Here is a 25,904-nt window from a genome sequence, read left to right on the forward strand (position 1 = left end):
ACCGGCTCATTCCCGCAACCCGCGACGAGGCGGGCGGCGGAGGAGGAGCGCGCGTGGATGTCCCTCTTGTCCTCATGCTCATACAAGTGAAGAAAGAACCTCCCTTATAAGGAGGTCCAACTCTCACTAAATTAGCAATGTGGGAGTAAACTTTAATAGTATCGCTTGCCTTGCACGAATGGGCTAAGTGAGCCTCTAGGGTTTATTTATAAATTTCTGAAATAGTTATTGGGCTGTCCCAAAATATACCAAATTCCAGCATATATTGAACTTAGTTTGTATTTCGAATTGTTGTTCCTTATGAAATATAGTGGAACTCAGCTCCCTTTTGAGAGGCGTGTGAAAATATATCTATGATCATACTATTATCACTTCATCACGAGTGTACCCTTTTGAGCACTAACTTTCGTATTTAAGTATATAGTAAGTTCGTAGTACTACGACGTGATGAGAAACGAGAATTAGGCACCCCCCCTAGCAAAGCTAGGCATGTGCATGTATGCTCTCTCTGATCCCAAGAGGATCTTGCTGCTGCTAGCTGCAATGCAAAGAGTGTAATTTAGTTAGCATTCATAGTTTCAGATCCTTATGGTAGCTAGCTAGGACAACAGAATATTCTACCAATACTTTCGCCGTCCGAATTTATTATGTCCCCTCTTATTTTAGGTTAAAATTTAACCTGTAAATTGAACTAATACGGTGCAAACTATATGTCACAAAAATTATATCGTCTAAAACATCATGGAATACAAACCTAACGGTATATTTTATCATATGGTATATGTTATACCACTATAATATCCATATCGATGATCAGAATCTGGCTTGAAATACGAGAGTGACTAATATACCCGGGCGCAGGGTGCACTACTGATCTACTGCTATGATGTACTTGTACCAGCACCTCTTTTCCGATTTTCCTCAAGGTACTTGTAGCACCAACAGTAACAGTAATGGTTTGATCAAGAAAAGGCTGGACGATCTCTTGTATTCTCACCGTCTCACGTGAAGATCCCTGGCCACGTACAAATCATCATACATTCATACAGTACACAGAACCGAGGACATGTGCAGTCACTGGTGCACATTAGTTGCGCTGCCCGGACGCGGACGGTACGTTGTACATACATGCGCGTGCACGTTTTGTCCCTTGAAATGAGCTCACGAGGGCTAAATTTCTCCAGTGAAGCAATCAATTAACTAATCCAGTACAACGTTCTCAAGCCATTAGAAGGTATGTTTATTTTCATCTTGCAGTTAGAAGGTAATTTACGTGTACCGGTGTACGTTAGACCTTAGATTCTGTGGATAATTAATTAAATGGCCTTAGACCGACTGATGTATTATTTTGTATGGATTTTGTGGATAATTAATTAAATGGCTGCATGCATCGTCCAAATGCAGAGACCAGGGATCTATCCTCTTTTTTTTTTTTAAGAAAAACCTCGCTGGCAAAGAGGCATGTTTCATCAAATCTCAAGGATACCCCTTGCTGCTGCTAAATCCTATGCAAAGAGTGTATTCTAGCATTTAGATTTTCAGATCCGTATGCTAGGACAATTACGTACTATACAAGCTAGTAATCTACTGCTACGACGTACTACTCCTGTAGAATACCTTTTGTCAGATTTAGTCGAAGGGACTAGCAGTACCACAAGTACTGGTGATTGATTGATCGAGGTTACTTTCACGACAACGTATATAATCTATCCTGGGGTCATTGAGATCTTGTGTACGTACATGAACAGCTTGCACTGAATCATATATCATAGAATTGGGAACGAGTACGTACACGGCAGAGCAGACAGTAGATCGCTCACTGGTGCACACCACCAGTACACCACTAAATGGATACTTGCATAAAAATGTATCAAGTACTTTGGCTCTTGTTTGAAAACTGAAAGTATACGACCTTGATAGGAGTTGTTTTAAGAAGGAACTTTATAGGGGCTCGTACGTTCATGTACAATTGTATCTGAGCTCGGGTGGATATCTCATCATGAGGATATCATCCAATAATTTGTTTTCTCTTTGGCCGAAACCGTGCCTGCCAACTGCTATCTCCGTCTGAGATTATTTGTCCTCATCATTTTTGGGTCAAAATTTGACCACGTCTTTGACTAGTAAAATGTTAGTGCATGTCACTAAAAACTACAATGTTGATTTTCTATTTAAATGTAGTTTTCATTTAGGTTAAATTGGTACAAGATGACTTTGTTATTTGCTATGTTCAGGGGAGAGTGCGCTCCCTGAACGTAACCTGTTAGAGATTCTCGGATCCTTAATATTGCAATCATTTTCTTTATGAGTTTTTTCTTATATGGTTCATATAAAGTTTTTTAATGAGGCAGTAGTAATACAAGCATTATGATATGTTGGTTTCTCCTTATTTTCCCATGAGGTTTTTGGAAGAAATTTTTCATGGCTAAGTTATGAGTCCCCACTGTATTATTTTTGCTACATATAAGTTATATATTTTATTTGTTATTAAACCTACGGAAATGATAAATCCTAAATGTTTGGAGATTTTTCTGGAAATTGTCATATTTGCCGACTAAACATGCCACGTCGCACCAAATAAAGTTGCCATAAAAAACGTTCGGGTTTCCATGATTAAAATCCGAAGGCTCGAAATTTATCGAGGTCCTAAACTTATGGTCAAAATATTACCTAAAATATGAGAGTAGTAATAAGAGCATAGCATAGCCTATAGCCAGCTATTTGGTGTTGTCATGCCACTTATGGTTAACCTAATAATTCACGCATGCAATAGTTAGTCATACTAGTATGTTATACCATTAATATTTGACACACATCTTTTTCTCACAAAGAATGTTGGAACTCGAGCTACAGTTGTATGTAAGTTTTTTTTAATTTAAACCTCGATCATCTCAAATTGTACCATTGTCAACCTAAAAACTACACTTCATTGTAGCAGCCTGAAATTCCATAATATCCAACAGTTCTTTTTAATTTAACATGAAACTGCATTCTCTTATATGTTAATGATCAAAATTATACTCATGCATTTTGTACAAGGGTTCATAAATGTTAAAAACGGCTAATGCACATTCTACTTCGAAAAAATCAATGAAATTGACTTCATTGTGAGAAAGGAAAAACTAATTGTGTTTTAGCAGGACCATGGATATTAACAGGGTGCTTCATTATGTCCTGGTTCCACTATGCTAGTAGTACTCCCTACGGATGGGGATGTAAGTCTGCCACGAGAATTTAGATGGTCAATTTAACTAGCAAAACGCTAAATAGTATGTCACAAAAAATATATGTTTAGAAACTTCATTAGATGATGAATCTAAAAACATTTTTATGACATACACCACATTTTTAACTAATTAAACAAAGACCTAAGAACCCGCGCTCGCCTTATATTCCCATCCGGAAGGGGTAGTTGTTGACACCTGATTTTGGCAAGATACAGATTGCAATGAAGATGGTCTCGAGTGAACAGGTTTTCAGCATGAAAAGATTCACGTCGCCGAGTGGAACCACTTTGATGTTTCGGTTATATTCATTCGACTTTATCTTACGGACCGAAACTATACTCCGAGTGGCATAATTCAATATTCCGAGTGGTTTTTGGCCAATCACGTCTTCAAGATGACCTCGGATGAAGGAGCACTCTTAAGTAATTGTCTTCGTCTTGTCGAGGCAATTGATTTTGATATATAAATCATCTCAATCCGAGTTCATATGCAAAAGTTAGAGGCAATACACTGCAGACCGAACCTTAACGGAAATATGACGCGAGGTGCCAAACACTTGTCTGATAGGTTGCGCGAGTAATTCAGCCATCAAGACGGCCTTGAATCGAAAAACCTTCAACACTAAAAAGTTTTGTCTCGTCGAGCCAATGGTTTTTCATATAAAATTTGTCTCAATTCGAGGTCGTATGAAACCTGGAGAGGCAAATCAAGATGAGGCTGTGTTTTCAGTCGGGAAATCCGAGTGAAAAGTTTATCATCTGAGTGAAAACCTACCGATTAAGTAAAAGGTCGAGTGAAAAACTTACCGATCGAGTAAAAGATTGGCTTCCGAGTGAAATTATAGTAATCCGAGTGAAATTATCATCTGAATGAAGTTATTCCGAGTGAAAAGATTACCGTCGGAATGAAAACTTGACGTTCGAGTAAGATATTACATTCCGAGCGAAATATAGTCATCCGAGTGAAAGATTGTCTTCCGAGTGAAATTATAATGATCCGAGTGAAAGACTCTAACATCCGAGTGAAAAGGTCCAGTCGGACGAAAAACTCTAATATCCGAGTGGATGAGTTCGGATCCGAGTGAAACTGAAGATGTGCGTGAAAGGTAATCCAGATGAACTCGGATGGAAAAGTGATCAACATGGAAGTTGTGCGCATCGTCAAAACGGTGAACTTTGGTTTTGGAGTCATTATCATATGAGATAGTATACGGCCTGTAAGTTCACTACGAGACTCGGACAATCCAGTCCGTTACATGACCGAGTCCGACTGGATATTAAAGATGGCTTCGTAGAATATGCAAGATGGTCTTATTTGGAAAAGTGTTCAATATAAGAATTGTTCGTCTCGTCGAGGCGCACAAGTTTCATATTTGGGCCGTCTTGATCGGAGGTCATATGCAAGCTCGGCGGCCCGCGCAAAGAGGAAGACAGAACTTGGGCCAGATTCAGACTGAATTGGAGTTGGGATAGAACTAGGACTCTGGGACTTGGATTGATGTAATATTTTGTAAGGAAAGCCTAGATGAATCCTTTGCTTGTACGGAAAGTCCAGCTGCCTCTTATATATATTGGGGGTGATGGCCGATTGAACAACACCAATCGAATAAACACATCTACTACTTTTTCGTGTTCATCTACTTTTTATCTCTCCCATGTATCTTTCTTCTCGTTCTTCGCTAGTTCTTCATGCCGGAGGGCTGCGGAATCACGAGGCTCTAGGGGCGAGTGAATCGACCTGGAGCAGCCCATAACCGCCGCGAGCCCTGACGGGGTCCCTCCCGGGTAAGCGGGGCTTCCGGTCTACAAAAGCGTCTGCCGGCTGTCCTGCATATCACGCTGGCGGTCGAACCTCCTTCGACGCGAGCTGCGGTGCATCACCCCCGGCGTCGAGGGTACACGGTGACGTGTTCGTGTGCGAACACACTTTTTTGGCGACTCCGCTGGTGACGTCTCCAGCCTATTCTTGCTACGAGGAGAGCGTCATCGAGCAGCTGCAATCTACAACGGTAACATGTATCATCAATCTCCTTACGTAGATGCAAATAGCCATTATGTTGATGTTGCTAGATCTTTCAATGGACATGTCATGTCGGCTAGCCCTAACGAGCAAAGGCCGACTAGTTATTCCGTTGGAGAAACTTGGAATTTACATAATCGCGGCATGCAACTTATGAATCTGAACTTTCGTGCATCGGCAACATCTTTCAATATGCCGGTGAACAACACGATTTGTTCGAGTGATCAATATATGACACCTCATGTGCAGGAGGGCATCTCACAGTTTTATCCATCGGCAGCCAACTCGCAATATGCGGGTTTATCCCCAAACATGCCGGTGAATGAGGCAATCGGCCATGCTTCCATTAGCTATTTGGCCGGTTATCCTCGGTCATCATATAATACACCTCATGATATTAATTGTTCAGCATCATATGCAACTAAAAGTATTCATGACTAGGCTCACTTGTATGGCCGAGTGAATGGAGATTCTACAGGAGTGTATGTGTCTAATATTGCAGGAGATGAGGTGACTTTGGCTACGTTAAAAAGCTTAGCGCAAAATAAGAAGATTACCGCTCTTTGCCTTGAGCAACATGATAAAGGTTTGGTTTTGAAAGAAGATGAAGTGTTACCGATTGATCAAATTGGCACGAGAAAATATTCAACAACAGTGCACATGTCTTCAACTATCATTGCAGCATGTTATACACCCCCTATACAATCGAAATTTTTTGGCAACATCAATTCATTGCCGAAAGATCATAAAAGTATTGGGGGGGCAAGCTGATCCAAGAAGGGCTGAGTTTAAAGAAAAACATGTGGCCCAAGTGGAAAAAATCAAGCCAAAGCTCACAGGGAATAGCGTCAACGAATTTACTACTCCAACTCTTGAGGAATTACCAGCAGAATATCGGCATGCTTATGAAGCACTCAAGAAGAAGCGTGGAGATGGATATTTGCAAGAATACGTCATGTTCCTTCCTCCATGTAGCAACCATTTTGGCCCTTCTACACTTTTGAGGCAAGATAAAAAAGAAGCTTTGCAAGCAAACCAGCAAAAAAGGATTCACTCGGCTAATACGATGGATTTGGCTGAAACCGGATTGAGCACCGGGATGTTTAAGGCCCAGTGCGTTGCATCATGCCAGCCGAGTGCATCGTTCCAGACGAGTGCATCACCGGCTAAAGCCGAGTGCATCAAGCCAACTATTGCTGTGTGTACCAAAATAGAAGATGCAAGCTTGGCTGAGCAAAGGAACGACAAACGCAACAAATTGGCTGTGCTCGATTTTTCTGGAAGTAAGGGAGCTTACATGCTACCCTATGAGTTTCGTGCTAAAGATATTGATGAGCATCAAGAACACAGTAATATGGCTGAACACAGTTCAGTTAACAATGAACATCAAGACCAAGAAAATGCGGCCGAGCAAAGTTCAACTGACAAAGAGCGTCCGAGTGAAATCCACTCGGGCAATCCGACTGAAATATACTCGGGCAATTCGAGTGAAATATACTCGGGCAATCCGAGTGATGAGGCACCAGATCCAGAAAAAGAGGAAGAGGCGTTGGAGAATTATTCAGAAGTGGAGCAATGTATTGTTCCAGTGGTGCAAGCATCTTCTCCTTCCAATGTCTTCACAAAGGTACACCTTGCAGATAGTTTACTCAATTTTCGATTCGGTCAAAATCATATTGTTGATGCACCTATTAGTAAGATTCTAATTAATTTTGAAAGACCAATTGAAATGAGTAATCTATTTGGTAGGAATGATCTTGTCACTAATCATGGTAGTCAACACATGGTATCAATAATAGAGGCTAATAGCGACAACTTATCAAAACCAAAGTTGTTCTTGTCATGCCAACTGAACTTTGTATTCATATGGACAACTTTGTTTGTTTCATGCCTGGCTAACATTTGGTCTCGGACGAGACGTATATTCTGTAATTATTTTGGTTGCAGAAACGTAAAGCCAGGTCCAAAGTCCTTCGAAGCCGATTCAAAAGCATCAGGAAAAGAGGATGAAAATCAATGCATAGCCGAGTCGGATGACGCTAAGCCAGCACTGCTCGGTTGTTTTGTTTCAGAGCTAGTATCACAATATCAGTTAATGGACGAGCAGTGTACCTTCAGTCCGGGCATAGTTGATCACATTGTTGGTGGATCGTCGACTAATCCTGTTATAATTGATCATGTTGTCGAGCCATCAGGACAAGAACAAATTCAATGTTTGTTTGAAGAGAATATCGAAGACAAAAACGTGATTCATCAAGCCGCACAATCGAGACGATTGAAGTTTGTTGAGGCACGATCATATGAACAATCGGGTCAGATTGGTTTTGATGGTGATCAAATGTTGACTCGGCTATCTCAAGCCGATTCACCTAAAGGTCAATAGGTACACACCAATGATGATGGAGTCAAGTCTTCGAGCAAGGATATAGTTAAAAAGTGCATCAACAGCAATCTTGAAGATGGGAATTCCATCAAAGCTACAATGGCGACATCTAGCACTGGGGGCAACAAGAAAATTCAAAGACCGATGCACGCACAGTTAAAGAAAGCAAAGGCAATGGTAAGCACAAAGGTAAAAGGCCGAAAGTCACTTTCGCGTAGTTATTAGAAAAATATCAGAAGATAAGTGAGGCAAAGAGTGCTTATCGGCCGAGTGAAACAATAGCATCGAAGTCACCCCTAAGGCATAAATTTGAGGACCGGGATTGGCGAAGGAAGAAGTTGAGCAAACAGACTCCATATCCTCCTTTTGGGCCACCAATGCCAATGTCATGGATACCTCCCCATGTTGTCTATTATTCAGATAAATCATGGAACAAGTATAAATCAAGGGCACACCGTCCATCATATTCTAAACCACATCACCAAAATTATGCAGCTCCGAGAGGATCATCATTTGTTCAACAACCACATGTGAAAGACCGATCAACCAAAAAGAATCGGTCTGGGGGTCAGCAAAGAAGATGGACGTGGTCAAGCAAGTGTACCGATTAAAAAAGGATGGCCGCAAGTGTGCTGTTTCAGATCCGACTTCGGACGACAAAAAGCCAGCCGGGTCTACGTTGGCTACTAATGGAAAGGAAGTGAAGCGGGTAACTTTCAAGGACCCAATCATCGAGTCTGGACAGGCCAAGCTAGAAGTGCCAAAGGTCAGGAAAGAGTTTCTAGTGCACAAAACAAAATCACAGCCGGGATGCTCACTCGGCTTATCACATTGGCAAGAAAGAAAGCTGAAGCGGCTCAGGGCCAAAGAGTTGGAGAAGAGGAATATGGCATGGGTTCCCAAGAGGAGCAGTCAAAATAGAAATGATGTCCGACCTTCTATTGCAACAAGTGTTAAAAAGAGAAGAACGAAAAGGATGGCCGCAAGAGTGCAATTTCAGATCCGACTCCAAATGACAAAAAGCCAGCCGAGCCTATGTTGGCTGCTAAGGACAAGAAAGTGAAGCAAGTAAATTTCAAGGATCCAATAGTCAGGAAGAATTTGCCAGTGCATAAACCAAAGTCCTAGCCGGGACGCCCACTCGGCTTACCATATTCGCAACAGAAGAAGCTAAAACAGCTTAGGGCCAAAGAGCTCGAGAAGAAGAACATGGCCCGGGTTCCTAAGGGAAATCCTCGAGTCAAGAGCGGCATCACATCTCCTGTTGCGAAGCCAGCAGAAATAAGGAAGTACAAGTGTAAAGCCCGTAGGCGAGGACGACAATTTTCATATAGGAGACTCCAGGAGGCGTCTCATCCATATTCTTCAATACCATCAAAATCAACGCTATGGAATTTATCCTCAGCCGAAACATCTGACTTATTTCGGATATTCACACTTTGGTGGACGAACTCCGGAGCACTTTTGAGATAAGAACGCATGGACGATATTTGCATATCGCCCTCAGAATCCATTGTGTTGGCAAACCCGGCATCTGGCTAACTGTGTTCACCATGGTTGATTTCCTATTCGCATAGCCGATGCTCAGTGTTTGCCAATACCGGCAAGGCCGACTTAATTATTGAGTCGACCACCAATCAAGGGTCTAGTGCATAAAATAGCCCCGACTCCAAATGTTATCTATTTGCAGGATCCAAGTCAGGAGACAGACGTTGTTCGGCAGAGGCTTGATGGTGTACTTTGATAACGAGTTGAGTCACCGAACAGTTGACGGTATTCCTTTGAGGTGCATGGTCATAATCGTTCGGCAACCGTCTTCGTTGAAGGGTTCTAATATTCCCAGGGAATGCCTGGACAAATGCAAGGTCCGGATTGACATAAGAAACTTACGTCCTTTGTGACATCCAATTGTTGTTTTAAGACAACTATTATCCAAGATGGTCTACCAAAGGAGCAACAAACATGAGCATATGGACGATTAAAATTATCATACTCAACATGCACGGCCAATGGAGTGTTGACGTCGTGCTTAAACATTACCCTAAGCAAGGTATTTTCTGGCACGCAAGCTCTGCCAGAAAACAAGGGGGCATGTGTTGACACCTGATTTTGGCAAGATATAGATTGCAATGAAGATGGTCTCGAGTGAACAGGTTTTCAGCATGAAAAGATTCACGTCGCCGAGTGGAACCACTTTGATGTTTCGGTTATATTCATTCGACTTTATCTTACGGACCGAAACTATACTCCGAGTGGCATAATTCAATGTTCCGAGTGGTTTTTGGCCAATCACGTCTTCAAGATGACCTCGGATGAAAGAGCACTCTTAAGGATTGTCTCCGTCTCATCGAGGCAATCGATTATAAACCATCTCAATCCGAGTTCATATGCAAAAGTTAGAGGCAATACACTGCAGACCGAACCTCAACGGAAATATGGCGCGAGGTGCCAGACACTTGTCTGATAGGTTGCGCGAGTAATTCGGCCATCAAGACGGCCTTGAATCAAAAAACCTTCAACACGAAAAAGTTTTGTCTCATTGAGACGATCGTTTTTCATATAAAATTTGTCTCAATCCGAGGTCGTATGCAACCTGGAGAGGCAAACCAAGATGAGGCTGTGTTTTCAGTCGGGAAATCCGAGTGAAAAGTTTACCATCCGAGTGAAAACCTACCGATCGATTAAAAGGTCGAGTGAAAAACTTATCGATCGAGTAAAAGATTGGCTTCCAAGTGAAAATATAGTAATCCGAGTGAAATTATCATCTGAGTGAAGTTATTCCGAGTGAAAAGATTACCGTCGGAATGAAAACTTGACGATCGAGTAAGATATTACCTTCCGAGCGAAATATAGTCATCCGAATAAAAGATTGTCTTCCGAGTGAAATTATAGTAATCTGAGTGAAAAATTGTCTTCCGAGTGAAAGACTCTAACATCCGAGTGAAAAGGTGCAGTCGGACGAAAAACTCTAATATCCGAGTGGATGAGTTCGGATCCGAGTGAAACTGAAGATGTGCCGAAAGGTAATCCAGGTGACCTCGGATGGAAAAGTGATCAACTCGGAAGTTGTGCGCATCGTCAAAACGGTGAACTTTGGTTTTGGAGTCATTATCATATGAGATAGTATACGGCCTGTAAGTTCACTACGAGACTCGGACAATCCAGTCCGTTACATGACCGAGTCCGACTGGATATTAAAGATGACTTCGCAGAATATTCAAGATGGTCTTATTTGGAAAAGTGTTCAACATAAGAATTGTTCGTCTCATCGAGGCGCACAAGTTTCATACTTGGGCCATCTTGATTGGAGGTCATATGCAAGCTCGGCGGCCCGCGCAAAGAGGAAGACATAAGTTGGGCCAGATTCAGACTGAATCTGAGTTGGAATAGAACTAGGACTCTAGGACGTGAATTGATGTAATTTTTTGTAAGGAAAGCCTAGATGAATCATTTGCTTGTACGGGAAGTCCAGCCGCCTCTTATATATGTTGGGGGTGATGGCCGATTGAACAACACCAATCGAATAAACACATCTACTAATTTTTCGTGTTCATCTACTTTTTATCTCTCCCTTGTATCTTTCTTCTCGTTCTTCGCTAGTTCTTCATGATGGAGGGGTGCGGAATCACGAGGCTCTAGGGGCGAGCGAATCGACCTGGAGCAGCCCATAGCCGTCGCGAGCCCTGACGGGTCCCTCCCGGGTAAGCGGGGCTTCGGGTTTACAAAAGCGTCTACCGGTTGTCCTGCGTATCGCGCTGCCGGTCGGACCTCCTTCGACGCGAGCTGCGGTGCATCACCCCCGGCGTCGAGGGTACACGGTGACGTGTTCGTGTGCGAACAGTAGTATAGATTGAAATTCCGGTAAACCTCTGATCATCTCAAATTGCACCGTAGTCAGCCTAAAAACCACACTTCATTGTAGCAACCTCAAATTTCATAGGTATATCTTTCTTTAAAAAATCATATATTTTATGGGAAGTGCTAAAACTCCATTGCTCATGTAGTAAGGGAATACAACCGACAACCACATATTCAAATATGTTAGAGCATCTACAACCGGATTTGACTCGGCTCCTCAAACGCCCGCGGACGCGCTGACCAGACACCCCTCAAATAATGTATTCCACATCCGGACACCTCAATTATCATATCTCAAATCCATACAAACTCATGCAACTACGTCGATGCACACACATTGTCCAACTACTACATCACTACAAACTAAACATGCCAACAGACTACCAAAATTTGGCGTGTTTGGCTATGGTGGAGTTCATCCACGGCTGCCCTTGCCCTTCCCGGCGCCCTTGCCGTCCTTCTCACGGAAGTACCGGTCGAAGACGCAGTACGGATCGAGCCGGATCTACTCGTCGCCGAAGCTGTCCTCGCCGTCACTGTTTGCCTTTTCCTCCGTCGGTAGCAGTCCGGCCATGGCACGGACCGCCCGATTCTGCCACCGGGCGAGGGCGCACGTGCTCCTCTGCTACCGTTTCTTCACGATGCGGGCGTGGATGGCTTCTTCCTCTGCGTCCGCCAACGCCGCCGCATCAGCTGCCTCCGCCACCGCCATTTTCGCCGCGATATAGGCCTCGGCAGCCCTTATCCTCTCCTTCCCACGGCGGGTCGCCCAATCCCAGTCGGACTCATAGTCTGCCCGACCGGTGATAGGGAAGGAGAGGTGTTCCGGTTGCCGGGACGGTGAGGATCTAGGACCAGAGGACCCGGGCGTTTGGTGAGCTGACATTAAGGAGTCGCAGCAGACAGATCCGTCCGTCGGTCGGGCGCTATCCTCTCGGGAGCGGTGGAGTGAAATGCGGATTGCCATTGCCTCCTGCAACCCGCACGGGATGACACCCGAGTCGACGGATCCGGACTGGTTGAAGTCCGATCCACTGCTTGGAATGCCGGAGAAGGCATAAAACCGATGAAGGTGAACTCGGGTGGCGGAGGGGAGTGGAGAGAGGTGGTTAAGGTTTGCTTCGCCGAGCGGACGGAGACGAATATATGTGGGGTTGGGTGGGTCAGTATGGACTGGGTCCGACGTGGCGGGCGTGCCCAGGCACGCCTGGCCACCCCATATTTGGGTTGAATATGAGGGATCCATTTGGGTCAAAAAATCATGACCGGGCGAGCCGCCCGGGCATTTGAGAAGGGTTTGGGGCGGCCGGTTGTAGATGGTCTTATGTACACTTTTGTCCCTACAAAATGAAGAATGCATTTTTAGTTGATTATTCTCTTACAATTGTTGTCGAACGAATTTTAAGATGACAATAACAGTGAACTGCATTTACAGAACCGTGAATCTAGGCATGGCGCTTCATTCATTCTCGTTTGGCTTTCCATAAATAGCATGGTAGTTTGGTAGAACTCTGTCATCTCAAACTACATCTCTTTTCACCCTCCAATGATGCTCAGTTTTTCTAAATTCATTTAGGACGCGTTTGGTTCACATCTCTGTTTTAGGGCATTTTGAATACTTGTCTCAGTTGGGCCTAGTTGGGCAAATGCAGGGTAAAAACCAACATCTGCAAGTAGTTTGGTTGCCTGCATTAGGCTCCATGCATGAGGGGAGAACTAGTCAGCATGTTATTTGGTTGCCTGCGTCGCTCTTTGTAACATCCTGATTTTTGCCCTCTCTTATTTGCCTGATTTTCATTTGGCTTTAGTTTGAAATTTGGAGTTTTTGAATCTTTTCATATGGACTTAAACACTTGGGTACCCTTGGCTTTCTCCCAAGTGCATCATTCCCCTTTCTAATCATCATTCCCCTTCTGATCCACCTCAGAATAATCTTGGGAATATTTTTCTTAAATGAAAAATATTCATTTTCATGTCTAAAACCATAGCTAGTTCAATGAGCTCCAAAGCAACCCTAATTTTTCTTGCCCACTAAAATCTGAGAAAATTCACAAATATTGTTTAAACCCTAGGGCACCTTCCTAAGCAAAAATATTTCATCACTTTTTGGAATATTTTTGCTACAGAAAATATTTTCTATTCTGGACAGAAATGGTGGTTTCTACAGCAACTACTATTATACTTGCTCCATTGTGCCTGAATTTTCTTGTGCATCATCACCTTAGTAGATGATGGCTAGCCTCCAAAGCAAAGCCCCCAACTCCCAGCCATTTGACCTCGGTAACATCTCAAATTGCTGATCAGAAACTTACCTCGTTTGTAAAATCTTCTCTACTGCATCTGGAGCCAAACCAAAGCGTGGTAATCTTCAAAAATACCACGAACAACAAGCCAGACATGATCTTTGCACGTTTGTCGGCCTGAGGGAAGAGTTCACACGGTGACCATGCGTGTCCATGATGCCAGCATGCTTGTCGACGCGCTCTGAGTGCCGCCGAGCGCTCTGTTCGCGCATGCTCGCTTCCCCCGTCTGCCCGAGCATGCCAAACTTCGCCACCATCCTCGTCTCAACGCCATTAACTTCCCCATGGCGCTCGCCGACGCCGGAGCTCACCGCAGCGCGCACGGGCGCGGTCCGGCCAACGCCGCAGTGCGCTCTGCACTGTGCTCGTCGCCTTCCTCTTAATCCTGTGCTCGTCCCCGTTCGCACACAGTCCCCACATGAGCTGCGTCGCCTTCTCCACCTCTCACTAACGCTGCTCATCGCCGAGAGCAGCGTCCAGGTGTCGCCGGTGCAGCCCCGATCCACCCCCGACGCTCGCCTATAAAAGGAGCCACCCCAGGCTCCTCGAGCACCATCCTCCACTCCCACACACTCCACAAACGTGTAGATAGCCGTAGCCCGGCCGGGCAGGCCGCAGGCCACCGTCCCCGAGATCGAGCTCACCGGCAATCCCCTCAGGTCATCGCGGTAGCTCCAGCCCCTCCCAGGCCCAGGCGATCCTTCCAGGGCCTCCGCCTCTCACCGGTGAAGCCGTTCCGTCCCCCTGGAGCCCCTGAAGTTGCCTATGCTCGCCGTCTTCCTCATCTCCGGCGACCACCGCTCTCTACCTCCGCTTGCGAGGTCGATTCCGACGTCGTCCGACCACCCCTAGCTACATTACGGGTACGGGCAGGTACGCCTCCATCCCCTCTCTCGATCCCTGCCTCTTGTTTTGGCCAAGGAGCCCTTGTCGACGGCGAGAGCTCCGGCGAAGCCGCAACCCCCTCTATTTCCTTCTCCCCCTCAACCTCACCTGACTAGCAGGGCCCGCTAGTCAGCCATTCTGTACGCACGCGAAGCGGTACGAGTGGTGGCGCCCTTAGGCTTTACGCCTTCGACGTCACCCCCCTAGTCTGTTTTATTTAAATTCAAATTCAACTAATTTCCAGAGAGCTTCAAACAGCTATAACTCTTCAACCATAAGTCCAAATGAATTGATTCTTTTTGCATTATGTTCTTTGCAAAGAAATCTAGCAGCTCACCAAAAATGAGATTTTTCTGAGCCGTCTAGAATTTCTGGTGATTTTCAGAACTGTTCTTGATATTTTTCTTCTTGTGCTTAAAATTATTTTCAGAGGGTGAGGCTTGTCTTGAGGATCACCAGAAGGCTTGTGAACCTCATCTGCACTAAGGCAAGCCACGACAACATTTTCATGGTGTCATTTCAATATTTATGATTTTCTTACTTGAATGAAATGATTAATCCATGCATTTAAATAACTATTATGTTATTTATATTCTGTTAAGTGTATGTTAGTTATTATGCTTGATCTACAAAATGTTTGAAACTAGTTTAGTTGGTAACAAAAGCTAAGATCTACTTGTGGTAATGATAAAATGATTTGTTATGCATATGAGTAATTAATTATAGTTATTTTCTTGAACAAATAAAATAGTAAATTTTGCTAGAAAATTTTGCTGTGAAGTGCTTGTTTAGCCACTTTGCTTGATTTACAGAATGTTTGAACCTAACTTGGTTGGTAAAGAAATTAGGATTTGCTTGTGGTGATGGTAGTATAATTGTTGCTATGCATATGGGAAATTAATCGAAGTTATTTTCTTGCATGAGAAAAATAAGAAAACTTGCTACAAAATATCTTGTTAAAGTGAGAGTTACCCTGACCAGGAAAGTAATATAAGTTGTTGATGTTTATGCTTAGTGTGGATACGGTTAACATCAGTCATTTTCGTTAATATGTGATGCATGTGTAGTATTGCATTTCATGGCATGCTATGACACTAGTCATTTTCATTTGAAGTTGAAACTGACTATAACTCAACTTGAATATATCGTTGACTGGGTCATGGTGCCGCTGAATCGAGTTTTTCCCAGTGCAACCACATTTGCCTTTGTGGGAAGGCCTTGCTTCGGTCCATTGACATGCCTCTGGTCGGTGCCTCCAACTTGGGAAGGTAATGGGCATGCTTACCCTGGCCCGGTAAGCAGGGATAACCTTGTGTGACAGTTGTTGAGATTATGGTACCGGGTCCCCGAGTGGGATTGTTTTGGTCATGATGGTGGTCGTTGTGTCTTTGGTAGACACGGGGCCACCCAGGACTAGCCCGTTGGGGATTGGGTTGGAGTGGCCAGGAGAGTGTCATGGCAATGGAGGGGTTTCGTCGGAATGCCGTTGGTCCACCCGAATGGGAGTGCGAGGCCATGGGTTCTGTGGTGTGGGTACAGTGTGCTACCTCTGTAGAATGTATAATCTATCGATAGCCGAGTCCACGGTCACGGACGCCTCGTAGTAGGTCCCACCATGAGTCAACGTTTAATAAATTGGCACACTAAGTTATGAACTTTGCACTGTTGATGATGGCGGAAAGGCCATCAAGATGTTCAAGACCAAATATTGGTCATGGGTGTGATCGCCGTAAGGATCGCGAGTTACTCTTGTCAAGGCCACGATGGTGGTTTGTTTGTGATCAAAGAACGATCACGGTTGGTAAGTCGGTCCCGAGGGACGTTTATCACAAGAGCATGATCACAGCATGTTGGAACATTATTGCATTATTAATTGGTTAATTATCATTATATTGTTTGTCATTATGATTATTCCTGTTGTGAGCTTGCAAGTACATTCAATGTACTGACCTGGCGTGTCATGCCAGATTTAAGGAAAGTCTCATTGGAAAGGAGTGTTGCTCGAGTCTAGATCGTGTCCACATTGGTATCCCTGTGCTATGGAGTTTCCGCTACGACATTGTTCCGCTGCCGCATAGTTGTTATGATCGAGGCCCCTTTATGTTCACTAAATAATGTACGTATTGTTCAGCCGGACCGTGTGTGCCGCTTGGCCTCGACCCCTATTGTAATATAAACTCTGATCCGCTAGCATCAATAAAAGAGGTTATTTTCTATACCAAGATGTTGTGTGTTACCAGAAGACATGGTGTCTGTGCTGGCAATGCATGGTAAACCGGTCGCTCTGAGCCGGGGTGCCACAACGCTTGGTGTCAGAGCCGCGCTGACTGTAGGCCACGCTAGACTATGACGTGTTAACTGGACGCTAGGCACGACTTTAAGTTGAGTGCCGGTAGCATTTGGAGCTGGTTGTTGCATTGCATGCACCTGATTTATATTTTTTATGCTAACCTGCTAATGGTTGTGAGTGTAGATGGCTCCGGTGTCGTATCCGTGCCAGTTGCAGCTGATGCCGTACACGTCAACGCACCTCATTCGCAACATGTGGCGTCGGCTATACCCCCTCGGAGACGATCCAGTCTATCGTGTGTACCGGGAGCGTCTAGCTGATTCAGTGTATGAGTATCACGAAGTGGTTACTCTGCGCACCAGTTCTGATTCTAGCTCTTACACTCGTACTTCTTGGAGCGGTTATGCCTCTACCACTTCTCAGGCTGTCCAGTTTGCTGCATTCGACGTCCTTGTCGTGCTTCGCTACAACGAGGTCGGAATGCAGAACCACCCAGGTTTCTATTACTACCCTTTTCTCCACGACAATGGTCATGTCCATTTCCCTATCATTGATCCGGAGTCTGATAGTGTTGCTAGCCACCTTGATCGCTATGTCACTGCTAGCTATCTTATGATCCATGAGCTGGCTCGAGAGCTGACTCGTGCCCGTACTGCTTTAGCCGCTGGTTTGGTCACTACTAGATCTGCCACTACTCCATCCACTCTGGGATTTACTCCTTATATTCCAGCCAGTTCTAGTTCCCCTGTTTCACCGGTTACTCTCCCGAGTAGCTCGGGCACGTCGATGGTGAACCCTCTCAGTACTCCTGCCGAGTGGGTTTCACTTCTTAGTACTCCTGTAGCCCCGATGCTTCATCCTACCCCTGCCCTTGAGGGAGAGCCCTCGAGGCAACTTCGTTGTGTTACCTTTAACCCGGAGGTTTCCGCTAACCTCGTCAGTTCAGGATCCGAGTCCGCTTCAGGGGAGGACACCGCAGCACCAGCAGAGCAGTAGTACCTTTGAGTATTCGCAGTCGTCCAGATGATGTATAGATGTATTCGTACGCGTCATGATGTTTCGTTGCCTGTATGAGAGTAGTTGAACACGGCATGTTGTTTATCTTTCATGTATGAGTCTATGTATAATTATGTTGGGACATTATTCGCCGTAGTTTCTTCGCTCTTTTGTTTTCTTCCGGGATTTGTTGCTGGCTTTTCCCCAAATTTATTCTTGGATGTTTCTCATCTCGATTGCGTTGTCTTGGAAAAAATCCACAATAGGATGACGCGGGGAGGCAGCGGTAGCAACGTTCGTGAGGAAACTCCTGCTCGTCGTTCCGCACGACAGGCAGGACATTCTCCCGAGCCGTATGTTCCGCCACCGCCTCCACCACCAAATCCGCTCTCCACCGAACAAATTCTGCGTATGTTTGAGGAAAGAAGGAACAATGATCTGATTGAAATATTAAGAAGTGTGCAAGCTATGGTTCGACAGAATGGAAATCAGAACGGTCATTACTCAAAGCTGTTAGATTTTCAAAGGACCAAACCACCCAGTTCCAGACAGATTGTTGACCCATTGGATGCAGACGATTGGTTGCGTACCATTGAGAAAAATCTTGAGATTGCTCGTACTAAAGAAAATGATAAAGTTCCATTTTCAACTCATTACCTTGATGGCGCTGCTGCGATATGGTGGGAAAATGCAAAAGCCATGTGGCATGTTGATGAAGAAATCACCTGGGAAAATTTAAGGATCAGTTCCGGAAATATCATATCCCTACTAGAGTTATGAAGATTAAGAAGTGTGAATTTCTTGCACTCATCCAAGGAAGTTAGTCGGTGGGTGAATATTTGCAAAAATTTAATCATCTGGCCCATTACTCCCTTTATGATGTGGCCACCGAAGAAAGGAAGATTGACATATTTCTTGAAGGCTAAAATCCGCAACTCCGGTGTACTCTCAGTATGTTTGATTTCACAGGTTTCCAATCTCTCGTGAACAAGGCTTTCATTGCTGAATGAGAGCACAAGCTTATACCAGATAATAGGCCTGCTAACAACGACAACAAGCGTAAATTTGAGCCAAAGAAGGATGGGCAACCAGTGCAGAAGGCTCGTACCTAGCAGCAGACTCGGGTAGAGTACAAACCCAATTGGCAACAGAATGTTAACAAGACCACTCACTACAAGAAATATGTCAACTTGTGACCCTCACTATTGGCCGCTGAAAGGTCATAGTTTTTCATTTGCGACCTTTTGTTGACCAAAAATAGAAGGTCAAAACCTGGCGGTCATAAACTGAAATTAACGACCTTCTGTAAAAGGTCATTGGTTCTTCGACCAAAATTTTGGTCACTAGCAACCTCCCCAAGCCAGGTAGGATCCAGTGTGGCAGTCTGACGTGGATAAGAATCAGCCCGGTCCGATTAGGTTTCTATATAATATATATATATATATATATATATATATATATTTCTTGTCAATTTTTGCTAGCTACATGGGCCTAGCCCAGCAATTCAGCTTTTTTATTTTCTGGGACATGGCCTTTTTGCACCAACGGTTTTAGTTTTCTTTTTTATAAAATGGGTCCATTAGTCAAACAGGTCCCACTTGTCAGGTTCTGATAAGTGGGTCCCAGGTATTAGGCTCAGATTCTTCATATTTCAATTTTACATCATATTTGAATTTGATAGTAAGAAAATAACCAATATTTAAATAGGCAAGCAGAAAACACACATAATAAATCAAATAACAATAGCCAGATTTAGTACAAGCTCTACAAATGACACCTAATACAAGCTCTAACATATACAGTGCTTCACAAGCTCTATAAATGCAAAGCTCTATAGTACTTTACAAGCTCTCCAAGTAATGTTACAAGCTCTACAAGTGTTTTCTTCTTCAGCACGGAGCATGCTCCTTCGATAGAGATCAAATGTCAGACTCATCGGACGGCCATAGCCAGGACTGGGCTAACAGAACAACTGCATGCCTTCCATGATCACCCTGTTACATGAATCAGCTTAGAAGAATTAGAAAAACTGGAGCCAATATATTATGAACATTCCATTCAAAAAAGGAGTAAAGCGATAAAGGACAATTCTTTATAGAATGATAAACACATTTCAACTAGTACATGTTAAAATGAGGTATTCATACAAGACAACAGACATAATATGGATATCCATGGCACAAGTGCAAGTCCTGCAACTTAACTTCAACACATTGTGCTAAAAGAACAATATCATTCTACTACGACGGCAATCCATTCAACACGCAAGATCTAACATTTACTAGTTAGAGCACACAAACTATCAACACATGAAGATGAACCACGAATGGAATCGGGGAACTCACATGAAGACGATGAAGGCGCTTGGCCTTGCCCTTCTTCACCGTGAGCCTGTGCCGCCACAACAGAAACAAAATCATCAAACCAAACAGAATCAAAAACCGACACGAAACAACAGCAGCCACCAAGGGAACGAAACAAGATGGGAGACGAGCGAGGGGTCAGGCCAGGGCATGAATGTGTGAATGCATGAATGGTTCTTCAGATCAACTTCAAACCTAGCAGCAAGCATGTTTAAACAACTTAGCAACATTAGTAAACAACTTAGCAAGCATGTTTAAACAAAAAAAGACACTATGTCAAAATGAGAGTCTTTGATCTTAACAACACAGAGCAATCACATACATTCTACTATTAGTAGTAGTAAACCTTGAGTGCAATTGTAGAAGTTCTGTCAGTTATACTTTATTAAACTGAGCAATCACCGTTGACATCAAACTATTCTGAATGTAACAAAGGAAGCACAACCCAATCATGTGCAATCAATTCATAATAGAAGGGAACAGATGATTATTAACAGGGTAGAAATGTCACAAAAGAAATAAAAACTTGATGAGCCAAATGATGATTAGTTAATTTAACTTGAAAGGAAGCCCACTGTTTGCCTACTCTATCTATCCATGATTTCTTTTTCTGAAGAAAGCATCATCAAAGAGTACACTCACAGTCTGTCATGATTTGTCCCAAGAAATTTATTGTAGAAATATCATTTGGCATGCTCCATCAGCTGACTTTAAGTAACTTGGTCAACTATAACAGCTAGTTCTGAGCAATCAATAGTAACCAGGTGCAAGGGTCAAATAAATATGAGCTTGGTTAGGACTGAACAAATAATACAGGGGCATAATACCAATCCTACACACTTCACTTCTATGCTGGGAGGAATAGGATAGCAGTACAAGGTAACCCTACAAGCTTTGCATTAGAGAAGCAGCTAATCACTTTGGACTGACTGAAACTGTGCGTCAAACCCACTGAACAAATGCTGAGACGCAATGTCCCAAGCAGTAGCTCCATTCATCTACAACAAAACACAGCAAGAAGAAGTTCAAATATCAACTAACAGAACCATACATCATGCAAGGATGGTCGATCTCCAGGCATCTACAGAACCATCCTGGCCAAGAGCCAGTAGAGGTAGCCAATGCTGCTCCTCCCCTTGTTGTTTGCTGCGATGCCGATATCGACGTATCGCATGGGAGAGTCAGTGTCACAGAAGGCAATGGTACGGATGTTCCCTAGAGCAGACTCATTGATGGGATGCACATAACACACCAGATTAATAACTCCGTCATCAACATAGCTGTATCTAACGCACACTACTAGTATATCCTACTACTGCAGTAGTTTGGCATGGCAAAGAGATTCACCTTGTGGTCGGTGCTTGGGTTAGTGAGGATGAGCAGGCGGGGCTTGCTGAAGGAGGTCTGCATCTGGTTGGTGAAGGTACCAGGGGTGTGCCTCCTGGCGATGGCGTTGGCACCGGTGTGTTGCGCAAACTTGAGGACAGCGCACTGGCCGTAGGGGCGAGTGGACTGGACGATGATGTCCTGGGGGTTCTCGATGGCCATGATGCCTCGCCGCGAGCTGGAGCTTCTACCACGTCTTGCCAAGATTGATGATGTAGATGCCTAGGAATCACAAACCAGAAAGAATGCATCACATTACACAGTCCATCTCAAAGAAGTATAGAAGCATGAACACCTGCGAGAACTACACCAGCAAGCATCACGATCCGCAGCAGATCAACTCTAACCAGCACAGGCGCGTGATGTCGAGGCAGTTCTACTGTCCAACGGCAGATTGGGGGCACACAGGTAAAGCTAGATCCATGAGGAGGACAAGCGCTTGGTAGGAAAAGAGGGGTTGAGCGTGGACGTACCGTCGGAGCGGCGCTTGTAGGCGTAGCGCTCCATCTGGAAGTCACGGTTCTTGGTGCCGAGGTGGACGTCGGCGGCAAGCGTCATCTGTATGTCCTGCTCCTTCTGGGATAGCGCCCGCGGGGCCTCTCCAGCCGCTGCCGCCATGACTGGTCGGATCTGGCCACGACATGAGCAGCTCAAGTCGGCATAGGAAGAGAGGGAAGGGGCCGCCGGAGTTGAGGTTGGGGTAGAGTCGAAGTCGACCGCGGAGGGCGAGCTACGGCGCGGGGGAGTGGAAGGCGAGGGTGGGGCTGGAGGTGGAGGTGCGCGCGGAGGCTAGAGGTGGAGGCCACGCGAAGGCGGACAGCGACAGATCTGAGGGACGACGGTGGTGGATCGGTGGCTTGGAGTCGGGCGCCGTCGGTGGCGTCGGCGAGGAGATAGGGGGGGAGGAGGAGGAGTGCGATGGGAGGAGGGGGTCGAGGATCTGAGTTAGGGTTTGGGTAGGTGGTTGCAGGTGGGGTTTTCGTTTTCATTTTTTTTCATTTCTGTAGATGGATGGATGTATGGATGTTGGATGGAGAGATGGATGGATGGATGGGCGCCATGTCATTGATCCGTGTGACTAGGAATTCCACCAATGAGAATAGAGCACATATAATTGTGTTTTTTGTTTTTCTTCTATTTTTCACATGAAAAATTCAAAAAAATGATCTCATACTTTGCACAAGTTTACATCTTGGATTGGTAAACAATATCGACGAAGGATTTTTTATTTTCTTTGCAGGAAAAAACAATTTTCATTTTTCAAGTGCCAAAATGAGTTTTTTTGTGAAGGACCTACCATATATTTGTTGCAAAATTGGAGCAAATCAATTTTCTAAAATACTAGGCCATATTTAATGCACAATTGACCAAATGGTTGGGTGTCAAAAGTTTTGATCCACCACTGGTGAAACAGACAAATTTCCGCCGATTCAACAGGAAGCGGGTCAAATTTGAACTGCAACTCCCTCATAGTTTGCTCTTTATTTTTTCGAAAATTCATTTATAGATACATAAGTATCTATTTAATCACAAAAACAACAAAAGTTTTTCAAGTTTCAACAATTAGCTATGAACGGTCATGCCTGCCGTTTTGAAACGTGCATGAAAAATTCAAAAAAAATCAAAAAATTGGCAAACCTTCACATTGTGTCATTATATGTGGCTAAGTTACCAGGAAAAATAATAAACTTGTAATATGACAATTATTTTTAAAAAGTGTTCTCAGAAATGAGCTATCATCTCTGAAGATTCATGGCTTTCAAGCCAAATGATCAATCTTATGGCCACATTCATGGCATAGTTTGTTCAAATAATCTCATATTGTACACAAGGGTGCATCTTGGAATTCCAAACAATGTTGCCTAAGGGAGTTTTCATTTTCTTTGCACGGAAATTTCATTTTCCATTTTTGGAGTGTGTGAAATGAGTTTTTTTTGTGAATGACCTACCATATATTTGTTACAAAATTGGACCAAATCATTTTTCTAAAATACTAGGCCATATTTAATGCATAATTGACCAGGCATTATAACTTTTGATCCACATCTCGTGAAAAAGACAAATTTCTGCCGATTCAGTTGGAAGCGGATCAAATTTGAACTGCAGCTGCCTTGTAATTTGCTCTTTATTTTTTCTAAAAATCATTTATAGGTACATAAGTATCTATTTAATCAGAGAAACATCAAAAGTTTCCAAGATTCAACCACTAGGTAGGAACGGTCAAGCCCGCCGTTTTAACCGCATTTTGAAACGGGCATAAAAATTCAAAAATGATCAAAAAGGGAAAACCTTTGCATTGTGTCATTATATGTGACCAAGTTGCCATACAAAAATAAACTTGTATTATGGCAATTATTTAAAAAAAGTATCCTCAGAAATGAGCTATCATCTCTGAAGATTCATGGCTTTCAAGCCAAATGATCAATCTTATGGCCACATTCATGGAATAGTTTGTTCAAATGATCTCATATTGTGCACAAGGGTGCATCTTGGAATTCCAAACAATGTAGCCTAAGGGAGTTTTCATTTTCTTTGCACAGAAATTTCATTTTCCATTTTCTTAGTGTCCGAAATGAATTGGACCTAAGGACCTACCATATATTTGTTACAAAATTGGACCAAATCATTTTTCTAAAATGCTAGGCCATATTTAATGCACAATTGACCAAATGGTTGGGTGTAAAAAGTTTTGATCCACATCTCATGAAAAAGACAAATTTATGCCGACTTAGCTCGAAGTGGGTCAAATTTGAACTGCAGCTGCCTTGTAGTTTGCTCTTTATTTTTTTCCAAAAATCATTTATAGTTACATAAGTATCTATTTCATCAGAGAAACATCAAAGGTTTTCCAAGATTCAACCAATAGCTAGGAACGGTCAAGCCCGCCATTTTGGCCGCATTTTGAAACAGTCATAAAAATTCAAAAAATAGTAAAAAATGGAAAACCTTCGCATTGTGTCATTACATGTGACCAAGTTACCAGAAAAAATAATAAACTTGTAATACGATGATTATTGTAAAAAAGTGTTCTCAGAAATGAGCTATCATGTGTGAAGATTCATGGCTTTCAAGCCAAATGGTCAATCTTGTGGCCACATTCATGGCATAGTTTGTTCAAATGATCTCATATTGTGTACAAAGGTGCATCTTGGAATGACAAACAATGTTGGCTAAGGAAGTTTTCATTTTCTTTGGACAAAAAATTCATTTTCCATTTTTTGAATGCCCAAAATGAATTTTTTGTGTGAAGGAGCTACCATATATTTGTTGCAAAATTGGACCAAATAATTTCTCTAAAATATAGGCCATATTTAATTCATAATTGGCAAAATGGTTGGGTGTCAAAAGTTTTGATCCACCACTTGTGAAAAAGACAAAATTATGCCGATTCAGCAGGAAGCGGGTCAAATTTGAACTGCAACTGCCTCATAGTATGCTCATTATTTTTTCCCGAAAATCATTTCTAGGTACATAAGTATCTATTTAATCAGAGAAACACCAAAAAAAATTCCAAGATTCAATCACTAGCTAGGAACGGTCATGCCGCCATTTTGACCGCATTTTGAAACGGGCATAAAAAATTCAAAAAAAATCAAAAAATTGGGAAACCTTTGCATTGTGTCATTATATGTAACCAAGTTTCCAGGAAAAATAATAAACTTGTAATACGACAATCATTTTAAAAAAGTGTTCTCAGAAATGAGCTATCACGCGTGAAGATTCGGGGTGTTCAAGCCAAATGATCAATCTTATGGCCACATTCATGGCATAGTTTGTTCAAATGATCTCATATTGTGCACAAGGGTGCATCTTGGAATTCCAAACAACTTTGCCTAAGGGAGTTTTCATTTTCTCTGCACGGAAAATTCATTTTCCATTTTCCGAGTGCCCGAAATAAGTTTTTTTGTGAAGGACCTACCATATATTTGTTGCAAAATTGGACCAAACCAATTTTCTAAAATACTAGGCCATATGTAATGCACATTTGACAAAATGGTTGGGTGTCAAAAGTTTAGATCCACCTCTGGTGAAAAAGACAAACTCCCGTCGATTCAGGAGGAAGCGGGTCAAATTTGAACTGCGGCTGCCTTATTGTTTGCTCTTTATTTTTTCCAAAAATCATTTCTAGTTACATAAGTATCTATTTAAGCATAAATACATGGTTTGGTGGCGATACGTCGAGGGTTGGATGGT

At 43.3% G+C, this 25,904-nt stretch overlaps 1 pseudogene; it reads right to left on the reverse strand.

Moving 5' to 3' along the window:
- Positions 1–21,405: 21,405 nt before the first annotated feature.
- LOC123154648 (40S ribosomal protein SA-like) lies at positions 21,406–22,328 on the reverse strand (annotated as a pseudogene).
- Between the last annotated feature and the right edge of the window lie 3,576 nt (positions 22,329–25,904).

The sequence above is a fragment of the Triticum aestivum genome, chromosome 7A (assembly GCF_018294505.1).
Source record: "Triticum aestivum cultivar Chinese Spring chromosome 7A, IWGSC CS RefSeq v2.1, whole genome shotgun sequence".
Taxonomy (NCBI): domain Eukaryota; kingdom Viridiplantae; phylum Streptophyta; class Magnoliopsida; order Poales; family Poaceae; genus Triticum; species Triticum aestivum.